Here is an 18,731-nt window from a genome sequence, read left to right on the forward strand (position 1 = left end):
TTATTCACTGTAAAGATGGTATTACCAAACCAATATTTTCTCATAGTTAACCTGAAATAGGAAATAGTCTGCCTTGTTCACCCAGGTGTCCCCTGACACATAGTCAGTACTCAATCAATCAATCAATCAATCAGTCAAAACCTGAATGAAATTGTAGGCATTCTGGTACTGGTTGCAGAAGACATCAAACATATAAGGAGCCTTAAATCAAAGTAAACTTTTGTCTCACTGGGAGTTTATGCCCAAATACAAATGATCAGAAAACACATTTAAATAACTATTTAATTTACAGTTGCAATAGTTGTGACTGTATTATCGAATGTGTCCTGAATATACAAATGCTTAAATATGTTGGTGCTGCAGCCGCAGCAAAGCACTGGATGGCATGTAGTCCAGCCCTGATGGTTTATGTGAGGGCCACACTCCTTCCTGATGTCACAGTTATCTCCAGGGAAACCAAGCTGGCCAGGACCATGGGAGGGGCATAAGGGCTTTAGCCGGCCTTACAGGAGGCTTTGGAAGCTCAAAGCCTTTGACAGCTCATAGAAAAACTGATCAAGGGCTATCTAGGTGGGTGCTTTCTTTTTCTAATTGCAAATTTTCCTGTCCTAAGAACAAGGATCAGGTGGACCTCTCTTTGTTTGAAAATAGAAAGCCAGCCTTGCCCTGTTGACTCAGACTTGAAAACGCAGGAGCAACCCCGCCCTTAGTTTCCCTGCCTTTTCATCCTTTGTTCCCTTGCCTCCTTGCTGTTTCATAGTCAAAAAGTCTCCAAGCTTTAGTTTAGATGGTAGCAAAATTCAAAGGCCCAGAGTGCTGGGTTTGAGCCTAAATTCTCAAAATCAAAAGCCTTTCCTTCCGTCGTGCTGCCTTCATGGGCTGTGATTGCCAGCAGAGCCCTGCTTTTTCTTTTATCAAATGTGTTAAGAGTATATAAGGACAGGCTATGCAGACAGAAAGCAACACGAGTTGTTTTATAGAAACCAACTTCAAAACCTCAATGAGAGCTATATTTTAAAATAGCCCTCTGTAAAGAATCTGTACTTAATCCAACAAGGTGCCACTGTATGAAACATGTCTACAGCAATGCTGCTGAGTTAATTTGCACTGCCAGGTTACAAGTCAACCTGTCTGCTTCACAGCCATGAACTTCTCCCTCTTCCATCACTACAGGTGGGTATGAAGGAGTGAGCAAAGACAGGGCTGTGGGTATAAACCTGTCAAGTTTTGGGGATCACTGGACAGATATCCTAGCTGGAGATAAGGTGCTCTCTTCTCACTAGGCGGCACAGAAAGAACGAGAGACATCTACAATGAAGTGGCCTCTGAGGTCAGGTCCCAATGGTACCCACGTAGGAAAAAAGTCATAATTCTAGTGTTAGAGTAAAATCAGGATGGAGAACTTAAAAAACAAGTCAGTGAAGAAACTCTTGCACTAACTTGAGAATGAGTCTGAGACCAAAATGGCAGCAGGATTGTGAATTCTGAAGCACAACCAGACTAGCTCAGTCATCAGATTCAAAAGGAAAATTCTCCATTATTAAGGACTAGGCAATTGGGACCAAACATCAAGCTGAAGGGAAAAAGAAACATTAGGGAAATATTAAAAACGCATGCCCAAAGGTACCAGCGATTTGTACCAGAGATTTTACAAGAAGGTGAAGAATAGCCAAACCAAGATCTAGTGAAGACAAAAAGTCCAGGGATTTGAGATTGGTCTTTGGGGCCTCTTTTCTTGTATAGGAGTTTCTTAAAAGAGGTAGTTGAGAAACTGAGCATAACTAGAGGAATGAATGTTGGAGTTTAGAACCTTAAATATGGGGCACCTGGGTAGCTCAGTTGGTTAAGTGTCTGACTTTGGCCCAGGTCATGATCTCACGGTTTGTGAGTTTGAGCCCCGTGTCAGGCTCTGTGCTGACAGCTCAGAGCCTGGAGCTTGCTTTAGATTCTGTGTCTCCCTCTCTCTCTGCCCCTCCCCCACTCACACTCTGTGTCTCTCTCACAAATAAATAAACATAAAAAAAAAAACAAACCTGAAATACTTTCCTATTGCTGCCATAACAAGTTACCACAAACTTGGTAGCTCAAAACAATACACTGTAACATGTTACACTTCTGGAGGTCAAAGGCTGGAAACAGGTATCACTGAGCTAAAAACAAAGCTTCAGCAGGGCTGTGTTTCTCCTGGAGGTTTCAGGAGAAAATCCATTGCCATGCTTTTTACAGCTTCCAGAAGCTGCCCATATTCCTTGACTTATGGCTTCCTTCCATTTTCAAGTCAGCAGTAGTGAAACCAAGTTCTTCTCACACTCCATCACTGTGTACTCTTTCTCCTGCCTCCCTTTTTCACTTAGAAGGCCCCCTGGGGCGCCTGGGTGGTGCAGTCGGTTGAGCGTCCGACTTCAGCCAGGTCCAATCTCGCGGTCCGGTCCGTGAGTTCGAGCCCCGCGTCAGGCTCTGGGCTGATGGCTCAGAGCCTGGAGCCTGTTTCCGATTCTGTGTCTCCCTCTCTCTCTGCCCCTCCCCCGTTCATGCTCTGTCTCTCTCTGTCCCAAAAATAAATAAACGTTGAAAAAAAAAATTTAGAAGGCCCCCTGTGATGACACTAAACTCACCTCTAATAATTCAGGATAATTAGGAATAATCTCTCTACCTCAAGGACAGCTGATTAACCACCTTAATTATATTTGCAATCTTAATTTCCCTTTGTCATATAACACTACCCATTCTCAGGTTCAAGGAATTAAGAAACAGACATCTTTGATAGATTATTATTCTGCTTCCCATTGAACTCACCAACAGAAGGGCCTGATAAACAGCTATGCCTTTTTATGGGACCATGAAGAACTGAAACCCAAAGAAAGAGTGAACTGGAAAAGTGAGACTTTGTAGAAACTGCCACCCAGCTTAAAGTCAATTGAGTGGCCCAGAAAAATCTCAACCCCTAAAATTGGATTAAAGCAATTCTGGATTGCTAGAACCTTCAAATACTGGACAAAGCAAACAAAAGTCCTTTCTTGATAAAAAAAAAAAAAAAAGTAATCCTAGGCTTCAAATTATTTGTGAAAAGCTAATTTCCAAGTATAATTTCATATGCATACTCATAGATAACCAGGTACAAGAGGAGATAGGCATCATGCAAAAAGAACCAACAAAAACAAGAATAGGAATAGGCTCACAGGAACTTGTAAGTTACCATGCTTGCCATGATCATGAAACTAAAGACAAGACGGATATTTTGGAAGAGGTAGAAACCTTAAAATGTGACCTAACAAATTTGAAAACAAGCAAACAAGAAAAAAAAAATTAGACCTGAAAAAAAAAATTCAATCGAAAGGCTCAATGAATAACCGTTTGATAACAGATTTGGTAACCTGAAGAAAAAAAATTAGTAAGCCAGAAGAAAGGTGAGAAAAATTGTTCAGAATAAAGCACAAGGAAACCAAAAGGCGGCAAACACAGCAGAGAGGGTCAGAGACAGAGAAGACAGGGAGGAAGGGCTAGAATGCGTGTTACTAGAGCCCCAGAAGAAAAGAAGAGAAAGAATTATGCAGGAGCAGTATCTGAAGAAATAACAGCTGACAAGTTAAGTGAATCCCATGAAAAAGCACTTATCCACAGATCCAAAAACCTGAAACTGGATAAATAGAAGAAAATTATACCTAAGCACATGATGTGAAAATGCTGAAAACCAAAAAAGATAAAATCTTAAAAGGAAATTGACAGCATTTGTTACCGACAGACCAGAACTAACTGCTAAAAACAAAAGACTATAAATAGTGTTCTCCAAAGACAAGGAAAAAATGGCCCTAATGACAGGGTAAGAAGTAGAAAAGAATGAAGAGCAACAAAAATGGCACATATCAGGGTAAATATGAATGCATGTTAACTGTATTGAAAAATGATGATGTCTAAGGGGATTCATAAACAGGTATAATTATAACACATGACAACAAGAGTATATAAGGAGGGAATAAAAGGAAATTTTTAAAAATAAAAACCCTTGTATCATCCAAGCAAATAATTAAAAATCAACCCATATTAAATACTGATAAGTCAAAGATACATGCTGTAATCTCTAACATTAACTAAAATGAGAATAAAGAAATGTATAACTGTCAAACCAAACGAAGAAAGAATAAAAACTCTCAATCTAAAAGAAGGCAAACATGGAGGGCAAAAGGAAACCAAGCCAGGCAGAACAAATAAAAATGAAAGATGAAAGCTTCATACTCAAATATACCAATATTAACATTAAAAGTAAGTAAAGTAAAATAATTTACTGAAAATAAAAAGATTATCCAACAGAATTAAAAAAAAACCAAAACTCAACAATATGTTTATAAGAAATAAGATCTAAAAACATATAGATACCAGAGAACAATGTGAAAAGATGAAAAGGGCTTATCTGACAAAGATTAACAAAAAGAAGGCTGTATTAACATTAGACAAAGTAATTTTAAATCCAAAAGCTTTTCTATATATAAAAAGGGTTAATATGAAATGACAAAAAGTTTGATACATTAGGAAAATAAAAACAATTCTTAATTTACATATTTCTAATAACAAAATTTCAAATTATATATTGCAAAAATCAACAGAAACATAGGAGACATAAACAAATCCACAATCTTAATCAGGGCATTTTAACATTCCTTTCTCAGTATTTGATAGAACAAACGGTCAAAAAACCCAGGAAGGTACAGAAAATTTGAACATCACTATTAACATATTTATCCTGATGGACATATATAAAAAACTGCATTCACCAACTATAGTCTTTTCAAGGGCACTCACAACATTTAAAACTATGGATCATATTCTGAGCCATAAAGCAAGTAATAACAAATTTCAAAACCATAGCTCATATAGAATTTAATTACATCATAATTAAAAATAAGAAGAAAGTTCTTTTTAAAAAACCCATTTGCTTTGAAATTATGGATTATAATTCTAAATGACCAATCGGTCAGAGAAAAAAGTCACAAGAGAAATTGGGACATATATTTAACAAAATGGTATTAAATATACAATATGTATCAAAATTTGTCAGATAGTTTCTTTTCAGGAAAATTAAGAGCCTATTTGCACATATTAAATATTAAAATATAAATTTAATGAGCTAGGCATCCATTTCAAAAATTAGAAAACAGTAAATGAAATCTGAAAAAAGTTAAAGGAATAGCCAAAAAAAAAAAAAAAAGAAAAAGATACAAATATAATAACCCACCCTAGAAAGACTGAGCTTGAAAAAAATGAGTACAAATGATGAATAACTGGAATAAAAAAGAGGATACCACTACCAATAAAAGTATTATATGGATAATTATATGACAATAAATTTGAAAATAAATTTTTTAAATATTAACTTGCTTTTATTTATTTTATTTCATTTTTTTAAATTTACATCTGAGTTAGTTAGCATATAGTGCAACAATGATTTCAAGAGTAGATCCTTTAATGTCCCTTACCCATTTAGCCCATCCCCCCTCCCACAACCCCTCTAAGTAACCCTCTGTTTGTTCTCCATATTTAAGAGTCTCTTATGTTTTGTCCCCCTCCCTGTTTTTATATTATTTTTGCTTCCCTTCCCTCGTGTTCATCTGTTCTGTGTCTTAAAGTCCTCTTATGAGTGAAATCATGTGATATTTGTCTTTCTGTGACTAATTTCGTTTAACATAATACCCTCTAGTTCCATCCACATAGTTGCAAATGGGAAAATAATTTTTTTTTTTGAGAGAAAGTGGGCACAAGTGAGCAAGGGGCAGAGAGGGGTGAGAATCCCACAAGGGGAGGGGTGGGGGAGAGAGAGAGAAGCGGGATTCCTGGTCACCCAAAGCAGGGTTCGCACTCACCTGGAGTGGGGCTTGAGCTCACCAACCATGAAATCATGACCTGAGCAGAGTCAGATGCTTAACTGACTGAGCAACCCAGGCGCCCCAGTAAGTTTGAAAATTTAAATGAAAAGAACAGATTACTAGAAAAATGCAAAGTACTAAAATTTATAGTAGAAAAATACACATTATATTTATTTAATATTAAATACACTGAAAGATCATTTAAATCTTTCCACAAAGAAAATTCAGATGGTTTTACCCACGAACTTTACTAAATAGTTCAGGAAAAAGTAACACTCAAGAAACTCTTCTAGTGATTAGAACGAACACTTCTTAACCTATATTATGAAGCCAATATCAGCTTGATACCAAAACCCAACAAACACATTATAAAAACAGAAAACTAGAGGGGCGCCTGGGTGGCTTGGTCGGTTGAACGTCCGACTTCGGCTCAGGTCGTGATCTCACAGTCTGTGGGTTCGAGCCCCGTGTTAGGCTCTGTGCTGACAGCGTGTCTCCCTCTCTCTGTGTCTCCCTCTCTCTCTGCCCCTCCCCTGTTCATGCTCTGTTTCTCTCTGTCTCAAAAATAAATAAACGTTAAAAAAAAATTTAAAAAAAAACAAAAAACCAGAAAACTACAAGCCTATCTTATTTATAAAAATGTTCTTAATAAAACATTAGCAATTAAACCCAACTATATATTAAAAGATAATACATCTGAAAAGTGCATATAGTCCAAAAAATCAAAGTTGGTAACAGCATTAGAAAAATCAGTATAATCATCAACATTAGTCCAAAAGGAGAAAAAAAATCATATAATCATCTCGACCGAAGCAGAAAACACATTCAATACAATTCAACATCTGTTTATGATTATGCTTCCTTGCTAGGGGAAAAGAAAAAAAAAAAGAGAGAGAAAAAAAAAGGATCATCCTTAGTCTGCAAAATGTATTCAGCAATAGCCTAATAAAATACATATAATAGTAAAATGTTCAAATTTTTCCCTTAAGATTGGTATCAGGGACAGAATATCTGTCATCACTATTTCTATTAAAGACTGAATTGGAGCCCTTTGCCATTGCAACTGGGTAAGAAAAAAGAACCAAAAGTATAATAATTGAAAAGGTAGAACAATGCTATCATCACTTGCAAACAAAATGATTATATGCATAGAAAATCTAAAATAATCTTCAGAACATTTGTTAGAATTAATAACTGGGTCTAGATTTCTAGATATAAGATCATCTACTGTATTTCTACAGATTTCATACACAAACATATATATGCATATACATACACATATGTATGTGTACTGACTTTACTACTTTATAAATGTGCATACATATTACATTTATAAACACACTGTAACAAGCTTATAAAATCATTTTGTAGAAATAAATCTAACAAGAATGTGCAAGTTCTCTATGCTGAAATTACAAAGTATTATTGAGAGAGATTAAAGGATATATAATTAAGGGGAGAAATATATATTTATGAATTAGAGGACTCAAAATTATAACTATCAATTACACTCTCTCCAAACTTATTTATATATTCAATGTGATCACAATAAAAATCCCAACATCTTGGGGAGCCCGGTGGTTCAGTTGGTTAAGCATCTGACTTTTGGTTTTGACTCAGGTCATGATCTCATAGTTCATGAGATAAGCCCTGCATTGGGCTCCACACTGACAGCACAGAGCCAGCCTGCTTGAGATTCTCTCTCTTCCTCTCTCTAAGTCCCTCCTCTCTCTCTCTCTCTCAAAACAAATAAATAAACTTAAAAATGAATCCCAACATCTTTGGGAACTAGAAAAGTTCAGTCCAAAAAACATGGAAAGCCAAGAATAGTTGATGCTCTTGAAAAGAAGAACGAAGTGAGAGGAAGATCTCTACCATGTATGAAGAGTTAATCAGAAATCCAAAATAGTTAAAACTGTAGTACTGGTGTGAGGTTAGACAAATGAACAGAACAGAATAAGGGGGCCTCAAAACAGAGCCAGGAACATATGGTCATCTAATTTATGATAATGTGGCATGATTCTAGGAAAAGGATATCTTTTTAGTAACTGATTTTGGGACAATTGGGCATTCATATGGAAAAAGGGAATGAAACCTGATCCTACCTCTCATCTATAAAAATCAATTCCAGATAGACTGTGTCTGTAACTGTGAAAGGTAAAACAACAAAGCTTTTAGAAAATTATAGGAGAATATCTTCATGATACCAGAATAAGGCAAGATTTATTAAATGGAATTTCAGAGGAATTAGTCATAAAGAAAAAGACCAATATATTATCTTATAGAGATATTTATGACTTACTTTCATCAAAAGACACCATAAAGAAGGGTGGAAAGGCAAGTCATAGAATGGAAGAAAATATCTGCCTGGGGATTTGTTAAGACTATATATGCAGAACTCCTAGAAAATAATTACAAAAAGACAGCTAACCTAGGAGAAAATTAGACAAAGGATTTGAATAGGGATGTTACTATGTATCATGTATCTATGTGAGAAAAAAATTAAAAGGTGTTCAATATCCTTGGTAAAGAAAAATACAAATTAAACCATAGTGAGATACCTTGACCCATCAGAATGACTACAAGAAATAAAGTAACGAGTACTGATGAGGAACTAGTGCTAAGTTAACTCTCACACACTGCTATTGAGTTCAACTACTTTGGATGACTGGCATTATCTATTGAAGTTAAAAAGATGTGGGAGTAGAACAGCCCCTCTTCTTATCACTCCCAGGGACTATCATGGGGAATTAGTGCTTCTTATCCCTTCACCTTTAGGCTATAGTGGACAAGAAGTCCTGGTTCCTGGAGGAAGAGAATAGGGGTAGGGTGAAATAATTTTCCACCAGAAAACCATCCCATTGGGTGGCTCAGTCAGTTAAACATCTGACTACAGTTCAGGTCATGATCTCATGGTTCTTGAGTTCAAGTCCCACGTCAGGCTCCGGGCCGTAGAGCCTGCTTCGGATTCTGTGTCTCCCTCTCGCTCTCTGCCCCTTCCCCTGCTCGCTCTCTCTCTCTCTCTCTCTCTCTCTCTCTCTCTCTCTCTCTCACACACACACACACACACACACACAGAAAATGAATAAAACATTACAAAAAAAAGAAAACCATTCCATTAAGCTAAAGCTATGGCTGCTACCTATCACAGGCTCCTCATGCCAGAACACCAACAGGAAAAGAACATTCATAAGTATCATGGAGAGGGTTGCCAGTATATCACTGGGACAGGGAGAAGCAGGTTTGAAATTTACAGAATTTGCTATGGCATCACTGGTGCTTCTGTAACTGGTGACAATGAAAGTGGAACTGCAGCAACCATAGCCAACAAGGACCCAGTGACCAGAAGCTCACTGGAAACAAAGGTCTTGGTCACTCCACAGAGCAGACCTAGACCAACCAGCAGCTGGTTGAGGTGAAGGGAATATGAAATAGGTGGCAGAGGAGAGTGATCATATATACTAATTATGACCTCAGGAGCAACAATCGTCTTGTTTTACTTTATAAAAAGAAACTGTAATGGCTGCCACTTAGAAGTATTGACTGCTTACACTCAAATCCTTTTCTCTGTGTTTCAAGACAAAAAGATAAATGACAGGGGTTCAAGAAGAAAGCTCAAGAAGAGGGAAGAAGAGATAGCTTTTGAAATACACTTCTGTATTCCTCACTTTTATTCTCTTTGTACTCCCATTCTGGTTTCTAGGTTAATTAGAGAACACATGGCTTCTATCATTTTGGTCCCATGCTTCTTTCAGTGACTCCTGCTCCCTAAGAAAGGAAGTTTAAATGCCTCTACCTGTCATACACTACCTTAAAAAAATGGCCCCCAAATGACTTTTTCTCCAGAATTTTTGCTGGCAGCCATCTTGAATCTGTATGTTAATCCACCTAGAGAACTCAACTTTTTCTGAACACATCCAAGGCTTTCTTGACACCCTATCCTTAATTCAAGCTGTATCCTATGCCAGGGGAGCTTCCTTCAAGTGTTGCAAAGTCCATATTATCTCCTTAAGAGAAATAATGAGGGGCACCTGGGTGGCTCAGTTGGTTAAGCGTCCAACTTCAACTAAGGTCATGATCTCGCGGTTTGTGAATTTGAGCTCTGCATTGGGCTCTGTGCTGACAGCTCAGAGCCTGTAGCTTGTTTCAGATTCTGTGTCTCTCCCTCTCTCTGTCCCTCCCATACTCATGCTCTGTCTCTCTCTGTCTCTCAATAATTAAACGTTAAAAAAATATTAAAAAAAAGAGAATTAGTGGGTGTCAATCTCCACCAATTTTAAAGTACTATTCAAATTTGAAGTTTTTTTATACTAATGTAAGAGTCTAACCAAGACTCATCACTCTTAAATATCATCTTCTATATGAAATGATTTCCTTCTATCCTTAACTTCTGAGTTCTTGTCCACCAAACTGCTAAGAGTCTTACTAACTCCTGTTTGGATGAAAGCAGTCCATGTACTTATCTTAACACTCCCCTATGACTAAGTGTTGTGAAGGCAGGGGCCATCCTCATCATGGATGAGCATTCTCCTTGCAGAACTAAGTGCCTTGTTCTGGAGAAGAGGTTGAGCATGCATAACTAAGTGAGTTGAAAGACAAGTACAATATTCATGGGAAAAGCATTCTCAATAAGGAGGGAGATTTTAAAATGTACAGTTCAGGACTTCTGCTACTGGTAAATAGTAACAGAGACTGGACTTAATTTACAGTGAGAAATAACAAACAGACAAAATATATAAAAGAAAGACATTCAAGACACTGAACATTTGGATAGTAACACCTAAGAGAGAAAACAAAGGATGTGAGCCCTACATTTGCCCCACATTACTGCTTTGGAAGACTTTTTAGGCCATGACAGAGGATGGGGAAACACAGCTGGTTGTTTTTTTCAGTGAAGGAGCTTCACTTGAGAATACAAGAACAAGAGCTAGAGTTTTCAGTATAGAGTCCCAGAGAAGACAGAAGTGCACCGAGAACCCTGGGAACATGTAGAAGGCCCCCTCGAGTATCCACCAAAAATGATAGACATATGCATATGACAGAGCTACTGAAGAAGGGAAAGCACAATCTGAAAGGATTAGAGGGAGCTGTATTCTGGGCTCACACATATCCTGCAACAGTGTCTGTTCAAAGCAGGAATAGAAGAAGTCATAATCCATGAATGCTGGTAGAGCACTCAGAAAGGGAGAATAATTAGCTCTACATGAGCACTGCTTTGATTACACCTAACAAATCAAACAATTTTCAGTTACTTAAGTGAAGCTCAAGTTTCAGAATATTTAGAAACATGAAAATAGGCAGCACCCAATAATGTAAAATCCAAATATCTGACAGGAAAATAAGAGCCTGAGAAAAATTAATAAATCAGTTAAAATTGATTCAAAAGAGACACAGATGTTAGAATTATCAGAAAAGGACATTAAAATAGTAATTATAACTAGATTTCCTATGATCAAAACTTAAGTAGAGACAGGGAAGTTATAAAAAAGGGGCTCAACTGAACTTCTAGATATAAAATCTATAATGTCTGAGATGAAAAATAAACCAGATGAGATGAATACCAGAGTAGTAATTGCAAAATAAAAGACAGTGAACTTGAAAGACAACAACAGAAACTATCCAAACTGAAATACACAGAGAGCAAAGAATCAATAAAGAAAAGAACAAGGGAGCCTGGGTGCTTCAGTATATTAAGGGTCTGACTCTTGATTTCACCTCAGGTAATAATGTCATGATTGGTGAGTTTGAGTCCCACATGGGGCTTGTGCTGACAGTGTGGAGACTACTTCGGATTCTCTCTCTCTCCCTCTCTTTCTCCCTCTCTCCCCCTCCCCATCTCTGTGCCCCTCCCCTGTTTGCACACTATCTCTCCCTCTCTGTCTCAAAATAAATAAATAAACTTAAAAAAAAAAAAAAAAGAAAAGAACATCAGTGAATTGTGGGATAACTTCAAGAGGCAACTTAATACTTAAGTACTTGGAGTTAGAAAAGGAGAGAAAAGGTATGAAAAAAAAATTATGAATAGTTCTAGCTAAAAAGCTTCCAAACTTAATGAAAACCATAAACCTGCAGATCCAAGAATTCCAAGCCTCAAAATGATGAAGAAAATTACAATGTCATATCATAATCAATTAGCTCAAAACCAACAATTTAAGAAAAAAATCTTAAGAAATGTTGTTTTATATACACAGTTATGAAAATAAGGATGATCACAGACTTCTCATTAGAAATAATGTAAACAAAAAGACAGGCGATGCAACATCTTCAAAGCCCTGAAAGACAAGATACTGTCAAATACAATTTATACACAGTATAGATATATTTCAAAAATAAAAGCAAAATAAAGATGTTTTCATAGACACAAAAGCTGAAAAAGAAATCATCACCAACATAACCACACTATCAAGAAATATTAAAAGCTCTTTGGACAGAAGAAAAATGTTATCATTTGGAAATTTGGCTCTAGACAAAATAATGAGGAGCACAGAAAATGTTAATTACATGGGTGAATACCAAGATTTTTTTTATTATATAAATCTCTTTAATAAATGTGTAAATACAAAAAGATAGCAAGGCATTGTGGTGTTTAACACACATGTAAAATAGTACAAAGGTTGTAAGGCTTCAAGAAAAGAAATGGAAGTATACTACTGCAAAGTTCTTTTATTATAGGTGAAGTTGAATATCACTTGGGATAGGCTGTGGTAAGTTAAAGATTTATACTATGAACCCTGAAGGAACTACTAAAGTAGCAAAACAAAGAATTGTAGCCAATTAGACAAAGAAGAGAACAGAAAAAGATGAAAAAGAGAAGATGAGGAAACAAATATCAAGATTATACTAAACTTAACTATGTCAGTAATCACATTAAATGCAAAAGCTTTAAACATCCCAGTTAAAAGGCAGAGATTGTCAAAAAGGATTAAGGGGGGAAAAAGGCAAGACCTAACTATCTGTTGCTTATAAAAAACAGACTTCAAAAATAAAGTCACACAGGTTAAAAATAAAAGGTGAAGATGTTAAAAGTAGTTCAAAGAAAGCTGGAGTAGACAGAATAAATCTCAGCTCAAACAATACTGCCAGGGTATAAGGTCATATCATAGTGATAGAGGAGTCATAATGCCCCAAACAATGAAGCTTCAAAATAAATGAAGCAAAATTTATAGATCTGCAAAGAGAAATAGACAAATCCACAATTATATTCAGAAGTTTCAATAGCCTTTTTCAGTAATTCATAGAATAAACTGGAATAAAGTTAGTAAGGACATAGAAGACTTAAACAACACCATCAACAAGAAATTAGCAAGGACATAAAAGACTTAATACCATCAACAACAAATGCTTGACATTTATAGAACATTCTACCCAAGAAAAGCAAAATTTCTACTCTTCTCAAAAAAGCCATAAAGAGGGACCATATTCTAGGTAATAAGTATAAATAAATTTAACACAGTTCAAGTCATATAAAATATATTCTCTGACCACTATGGAATTAAATTAGAAATCAATAACAAAGATCTCTGGAAAACACCCAAATGTTTGTAAACGAAATAACACATTTCTAAATAACTTATGGGTCAAAAAGAATTCAAAAAGGAAATGAGAAAGTGTTTTGAACTGAATGAAAGTGAGCACACAAATATGTGGGATTACATTAAAGCAGAACATAGGGGTAAATTTATAGCACTAAATTCATGCATTAGAAATGAATGGTCTCAAGTCAATGACCTCAGATTTAACATTAAGGAATTAGAAAAAAAGAATAAACTAAATTCAACATAAAACAAGGTGATGAAGTTCAAATTGGAAATAAATGACACAGAAAACAGAAAAACAATAGAGAAAATCAATGAAGTCAAAAGCCTTCTCTCAGAGAACATTGATAAAACTGATAAATCTCTAGCCAGGCTGATAAAGGAAAAACAGAGGGAGACAGAGAGAGAGATTGAGAGAGAGAGAGAAAGAGAGAGAGAGAGAGAGAGAGAGAGAGAGAGAGAGAGAGAAGGCTCTAATTACCACTATTAAGGCTATGAGCAAACATTGCCAATAAACTCAACAAATTGGATGAAAAAGGAAAAATTCCTTAAAAGACACAACTACCAATGTTTACTGAGGAAGAAACAGATAACCTGATCACTCTATATCTACTAAGAAATTGACATTTGATATGATGCTATATAAAGTCTCATGAATCCTCAAGAATGGTACTAGAGTTAATAAATTCAGCAAAGTTGCAGGATACAAGATCAATACACAAAAATCAGCTATTTCAATCCATTAAATACAAAGACTGGACTTTGTAACATTCTGGAAAGAAAATTAATAAAGCTATTCCATTTACAATAACATTTAGAAAGATAAAATATCTGGTAACAAATTTAACCAAGGAGTTGAAAGACTTACATATTGAAAACTACAAAATATGCCCGAAAGGGAGCACCTGGGTGGTTCAGTCAGGTAAGCGTGTCTTGATCTCACTTCAGATCTTGATCTCAGGGTTGTGAGTTCAACCCCTGTACTGGGCTTCAAAGGTGTTAAGCCTACTTAAAAAAAAAAAAAAAAAAAAAAAAAGAAAGCTAACCTATCATACAACCCAGCTATTCCACTCCTGGGTATTTTATTTATCTAAGAGAAATTAAAGCCTATTTCCATATAAAGACCTATACATGAATTTTCATAGCACCTTTATTTAACAGCCAAAAACTGTAAACAATCCAAATGCCTGCCTATCAATGGATGAATTATGGACATAAACAGCTGAGATATAGCTACATAAAGGAGTATTACTAGCAATGAAAAGAAACAAATTACTAATACATAACAACTTAGATGAATCTCAAAATGTTTGTGCCAAGAGAAAAAGGCCAGATGAAAAAAGTACATACTACAAACCTCTGGAAAATCCAAAATAAAGTGACTGAAAGATCAATGGTTGCCCAGGAGCTCAGAGAAGGGTGGGAGAGAAGCTTTACAAACTTTTAGGGGTGATGGATATGTTCATGAACTTGGCTGTGGTGACAGTTACTCTAGTGTACACGTATGTAAAACTCATCAAACTCTCCATTTTCAATATGTACAGTTTATTGTGTGTCGATTGTACCTCAATGAAGCAGTTTTATAAATGAAAGGGCAGATGAAGTTTGCAACTGATAATTAACTAGTAAAAGTGTTTTCTCCCTCCTAGTGGCACACTAATTTTCCCTAACTTTTATTATTTGGTGGGTCTTACAGAGAAGCGAAAAACAACTGCTAAATAAACTGGCCTTTAGGAAGTACAGTGTCACCTGACTTCTCCAAGGCTATTTTCACCTTAGGAAAAGAGAAACTCACTCTCTCTCTCTCTCTCTCTCTCTCTCTCTGTCTGTCTGTCTCTCTCCCTCCCTCCCTCCTTCCTTCCCTCCCTCCCCTCCTTCACACCTTCCTTCACTTTAGGAAAAGAGAAACTTCCTTCCTTCCTTCCTTCCTTCCTTCCTTCCTTCCTTCCTTCCTTCCTTCCTTCCTTCTCCTTCCTCCCTCCCTCTCTCCCTTCCTTCCCTCCTTCCTTTCTCATTCAACAAATAATTATTCAGCACCTAAATATCAGGCATTATTCTAGACACTGTAAAGTCATAGAGAATATAAGCAAAAACTCTTGCTCTCATGGAGCTAACATTTGAGTGGGAGAATACAGACAATTAAAAAAGTAAGTACAATAGATGGTATGTTGTTTGAGAAGAATTATTATGGGGGAAAAAATAAGGCAGAAAATGGAGGGCCTGGCCAAGAAAAAGGAGTAAACTCTGCTTTTCATGAGGAAGTCACAGAAATAATCATGGAAAAGACAACATTTAAGTGAAGATCTAAAGAGGGTGAGGGGTCAGCCACGCAGACAACTGGGGAATGAGTATCACAGACAGAAGAACTAGCAAGTGCAAAATCTCTGGGGCAGAAATGTGCTGGCTTCTGGGGAAACAGTGAGAAGTCCAGTGTGGACTGGTGAGAAGTAAGCAAGGAGGAAAGTAATGAGATTATGTCAGAAATGATAGGGAAAGATCATAAAGAGGCTGGTGAGCCATTACTGATTTTGACTCTGAGTGAGATAGGAAGCCATGGAGGCCTGAAGAGGAGACTGGGTGGGGGAGGGGCAGAGGCTGGGTTGGAGTAAGGGAAGGTGGGGAAGGGTAGAAGCAAGGAGGGTATTTAGTATGGGGCTACTACAGTAACTCAAGCAAAAGATGATGGTGGCTTGGTCCAGGAGGTAGAAAAAAGACTTGCTTACAGTCATGAATGAAATAGGAAGAAGATGGGAGTCAAGGATTTTGGCAAGAATAACCTGAAGGATGAAGGGACCAAAGCTGAAATGTGGAAAATTGTGATGAAATACTCTTAGGGGGAAGATCAAAAGTTCGATTTTGTATGAATTGTGTTTGAGGTGCCAGTAAAAAACAAAACAAAACAAAACAAAACAAAACAAAACAAAACAAAACAAAACAAAAAAACCCAAAACACCTCCTTTAATGGGCTTAGTAAGGAAGAACAGAAAACAAGGGGGCTCATTTGAAAATGAAATGAGGTCAAGAGTGATCACTATTAAAAGAGAAACCTAGCATTCTAGCTAGGTGCTGGTGAAAGCCTGTGGCTACAGCGATGCAGAAGAATGGGTAGACACATTTAGGAGGTGAAAATTAACAATGCTTGGTTCAGTGCTATAAGCAAACAAATCTAGGATAAAATACTAAGGTAAAACTCAGAAACCGTCATGGTTTGCTAAATTTGTTCAGAAAGCAAAAAAGGAAATGCAATTAATTCTTGATAATTCTGGAGCGCCTGGGTTGCTCAGTCAGTTAAGCATCCGACTCTGGATTTCGGCTCCATGATCTCATGGCGGCTCATAAGTTTAAAGCCCAGCATCGGGCTCTGTGCTGATAGCTTGCCCAGCTGTTTGAGATTCTCCCTCTCTCTCTGCCCCTCCCTTAAGCACACACGCACTCACATATGCCCCCACCCATCAACAAAAATAAATAAAATAAAAAAAAAATTCTTTATAATTCTAATGAATGCTTCTTTTAAATCCAGAGACATGGTGCAGTATTTTAAGTGACATGTAAGGCTTGAATGCCTAAAAATAGGGCAGCATGTATACATTTATTTATGTACATAGACATGGTGCAGTATTTTAAGTGACATGTAATGCTCGAATGCCTAAAAATAGGGCAGCATATATTAGGGCATGAGAAATACCAGAAAGGAGATACTGCCAAACATTTAGAGTAGTTATCTCTGGATGGTGGAATTTCTGGTAACTTTCTTTCATTTTTTTAATTTTTTTCTTTTATTTTTTTCTTTCTGTTTACTAAGCTTTATCACGATTTTTCTTTTACAATTTAAAACAGAGTATCAGTTTTGTTCCTCTAGAAAGAACAAGAAAAGAGGCAACAAACAATCAATGAGTGATTTACAGTTGATCAAATTCTTGCCAGATTACTTGCTCCACTTTTAAACTCGGAGATGTCAGAAGCTATTAACAAGAAGATTCCAATTTGTGTAAAAAATGAGATTTAAAGTCTTTAAAATTCATTAATAAAAAATACAAGTTCTTCTCAAATATTAAGAACAAACTGAAGGTTGATGGGGGGTGGGGGAGAGGGGAAAGTGGGTGATGGGCATTGAGGAGGGCACTTGTTGGGATGAGAACTGGGTGTTGTATGGAAACCAATTTGACAATAAATTATATTAAAAAGAAAAAAAAATTACAAGTTCTGTTTGCCATGCAGGTTAACCAAGGTGGCATCTAGAATATGATGTTCGTCTTTTTAAATACTGTTTGTCAATACTGGGAAGAAGAAAGGCAAAGAATGATCATCTGTTGAAGCAAAGTGAACTATAATTGTAGATGGCAACAATAATTTGGGGCCTGGAAAGCCCATCTTTTCCTTTGATTTGCATTTGGATTGATGGAGTCTCTAACTTAGAATAATAAAATTAACTGCTTTGTTAAAGCAAAGCGATAAGAAATTTCATTTCTTCGTCTCAATGAAGCCACCCAAAATCCCATGTATTTTCTTTTGTAAATTGTTTATTTTTAATACTCTACGCTCATTATTCTTTTATATGCTGAATGTTAACACTTTGGTGATGGCATAAGACCATCCCTGCTCCTGTATGTTTTTTTTTTATTGAAGTATAGTCAACAAACAATATCTTATTAGTTTCAGATGTACATCATAGTGATATGATTATTTTTGTACATTATAAAATGACCCGCACTTTAAGTCTACATCTGTTACCACAAAAAGTTATTACAATATTATTGTCTATATTTACAGTGCTGTGTATTACATCCTCATGGCATATTTGTTTATAACTGGAAGTGTGTACCTCTTAATCCCCTTTGTCTATTTCACTTGCTCCCAACTCCTCTCCACACTGGTAACCAAAGACTGTGTGTAAACTGTGTGTGTCTGGCAGCTTCTGCAGGCCAGATGGAGCTGGAGCAGGTGCAGGACAAGATGGTCCCAGGCCACACCGAGGTTTCCCTTATGGGGTGGCTGTATCAGATGCAGGCCAAGGAGCTGTATCAGATGCAGGCCAAGAGCAGTCTCAGTGCATGTTACATAGAAGCCAGTGTGGCAAGACAGCTGGGGCTAGAGTGAGCACATGCCAGGGGTGTCCCGCGGCATGCCAAACTGGGCTGTTATGGCAGGCTGGCTGGAACTGGAGCAGCTGTGGGGGGTGGGGGGGTGCTGGAGCACAACATACTGGGACTGCATCTTAGCAGGATGGCTGGGTTGGGCACCTGCCAGAAGGGGTCCCTGAGCTCACTGTATCAGGGCACCCTTGACTCAGTGACTGGAGCTGAAGTGGGTGCAGGCTAGTGATGCCCAGGCTGTGTAG

The 18,731-nt window shown here is 37.0% G+C and overlaps 1 protein-coding gene and 1 long non-coding RNA gene across 5 annotated transcripts in view; one reads left to right on the forward strand and one right to left on the reverse strand.

Moving 5' to 3' along the window:
- Nucleotides 1–18,731, reverse strand: part of ATP10A (ATPase phospholipid transporting 10A (putative)) — a 194,489-nt gene that overhangs the window by 61,055 nt on the left and 114,703 nt on the right. The window lies entirely within an intron of this gene.
- Nucleotides 471–17,833, forward strand: LOC109500558. The gene is made up of 3 exons (XR_002158167.3): nt 471–570; nt 1,058–1,173; nt 17,612–17,833. It is a non-coding gene; the product is annotated as an uncharacterized LOC109500558 (long non-coding RNA).

Source organism: Felis catus, chromosome B3 (genome assembly GCF_018350175.1).
Source record: "Felis catus isolate Fca126 chromosome B3, F.catus_Fca126_mat1.0, whole genome shotgun sequence".
NCBI lineage: Eukaryota > Metazoa > Chordata > Mammalia > Carnivora > Felidae > Felis > Felis catus.